The sequence below is a fragment of the Anolis sagrei genome, chromosome 3, assembly GCF_037176765.1.
Source record: "Anolis sagrei isolate rAnoSag1 chromosome 3, rAnoSag1.mat, whole genome shotgun sequence".
In the NCBI taxonomy this organism is placed as follows: Eukaryota; Metazoa; Chordata; class Lepidosauria; order Squamata; family Dactyloidae; genus Anolis; species Anolis sagrei.
The window spans coordinates 53,182,776-53,185,218 of NC_090023.1; positions in this window are offsets into that span (position 1 = coordinate 53,182,776).

Here is a 2,443-nt window from a genome sequence, read left to right on the forward strand (position 1 = left end):
TGTTTTGCTGTCTGTGTTCCTGTTCAGAAGGTTTCATCTCATTTTATATCCCTGTGATCATTTGATTTTGAAAAATTTGGCTATCTGTGAAAACAAGGATTGGTGCTAACGCTTCAGTGGAGACACTGTTTCCCTATAATAAAGCTTTCAGGAGTGAATTTCCCTTCCAAGGGGTAGGTTTCTCTCCCCTCCTGTTGTCACACCCTCTTCTTAATTATGAGTTGCTATAAGTTGAATATTTGTAACTCAGGGGACCGCCTGTAATCCATTGTCAAATATAACTCATAGTTTTCAATGTAAAAAATGGTTTCTATTGGTTTTTTAAATTCTCATTTTCATCAATTGCCAAGCTAAGGAGAGAAACATCAAGAAAACAAAAGGCACCTGGTTTATTACATTATAAGAAGAATATCTGTCTCCTTTTCAGGTCCTTTTTCATTGTAGTGGAACAACCTTTGAGTGTAATGATTAATTCAGATAACAAAGCACGTTTTCCTTCTCTTTTAATCCCAAAGATCCTCATTTCAAGACAACAGCATTGTGGAATGCACCAGATTAATCCCGTTCACCGAAGATAAATTTAGTCCTCTGGTTTAAAAATCTTGTTTTGTTCTTGTCACAATCATAATCCTCTTTCCGACTCTCCTCCTTAAAAGCCACATTATTTCATTTCCTTGCTGGATTCTGTAATGCAGATTGGGTCACTTACTCAATGTCCGGATATGTGTCAGACTTTGAGACCTCTGTTCTTTTTGACTCACTACTTAAGGGGCCCATTGAAGGAAGTGATTATTGTTTCGTAGGGATTACATAAATATTTTGTGGAACCCCAGTCTATTACATTAGGTAACACGATTTTTGTTCCTGGGCTATACATGTCATTTCTTAATTGGTTCTATCATAAAAACATGGAAAAAGCCATTCTTTAGAAGAGATACATCAATCTGTCACCCCTCTGAAATAACTTGAAACTCTGTTCAAAAGTATTAATCAGGTAGTGCTGCACATGTTATACAGTCTTACTGCTCCCAATGAGTTCAGGGCTGAAGGAAAGACAAATGAAACAGAAGATAATGTACTAGATGCTGCAATAAGTCAAGGCTGGAGAACCAGCAAGGTTTGAGTTCCGATTAGCAAGCATTGCTGCAATCTCGAAATTAAATGACTCAATTTCTAGTCAGAAACCTATTGACATGGAACGACCTAATGATAGATTGTGGAAATGCTACTTGCTTTTCGACACTAAAAAAAAATCTCACTCCTGCCCCACCTCACCCATACGCATATGAAGCAATGTTACAAAGCCATGGCCACTGTTTACAAACAGGGGACTGGAGAGGGGATATGTATGTGTGGGGGTGTGAAAAGTAGCAGCTACCATTGCCTTTCTTATCTCTTTGCTACTAACAGCAAGTTAAGAGGAGCAATTTAGATTTAGAAAGCAAATACACTTCATCTTTCAGAGCAGGGGTGGGCAAAGTGTGGGGTGTGTCTTTCTTGACCCTTTTGGCTCAAAAACATTGTTTTCCAAAATATACTTTTTGCTCACAAATGTTTAAGAGCAATTCTACTATGTTTTGGGGGTGGGTCATTTTAGGTCCAGAAAAGCCTTACTTATAATGTAAAACTATAACTGACCTCTGGGTCATTTCCTGCTATAAAAATGGCCAAGAAGGCACTTGGGAGACATCTTGCAGCAGAATCCATCCATCCATCCATGCTTCTTTCCATCCATGCTTCTTTCCATCCATCTATCTTTATTTAGGTGATCCTTTGTAGCTCGAGGATGATGGTCTTCCAGATGTGGTGTCTTGGCAGTGGGTCCGTAGGTGGCTGTGGAGCTCTATTCTTGATCCACATGTTCTCCCACAGTGAGGACATCGGTTTCCAGGCAGAAGGCAGTCCTGGCCAGGGTTGGCTTGATGTGCCTTTCTCTTGGTACGTTTCTCCCTTTCGCCTTCCATTTGTGCCTCTTCAAATTCTGCAGCACTGCTGGTCACAGCTGACTTCTAGTTAGAGTGCTCAAGGGTCAGGGCTTCCCAGTTCTATGCCACAGTTTTTAAGGTGGGCTTTCAGCCCATCTTTAAATCTCTTTTCCTGTCCACCAACATTCTGTTCCCCGTTCTTGAGTTCAGAGAAGAGTAACTGCGCTGGACTGACCACATCCATCCATCCATCCACCCTTTTTTCCATCCATCCATCAATTTTTCCACTCAACTTCAGACTCATTAAAACTGAAATCCTGTATACATTTCCTTAGCAAAAAGTCCCACTGAACTCAACGTACCTTATCCCCAAATAGGTCTGTCTGCATTGCAAATAATTTTGTGTTGGTCTTTCAGTTTCACCTGTCTCTTTGGGTCGGTGTAGGAATAAGCAGGGTAACAACTATGGCCATATAATTTTCCCACATTGCCTGTCGCAATCTTCAATCTATGCCCCC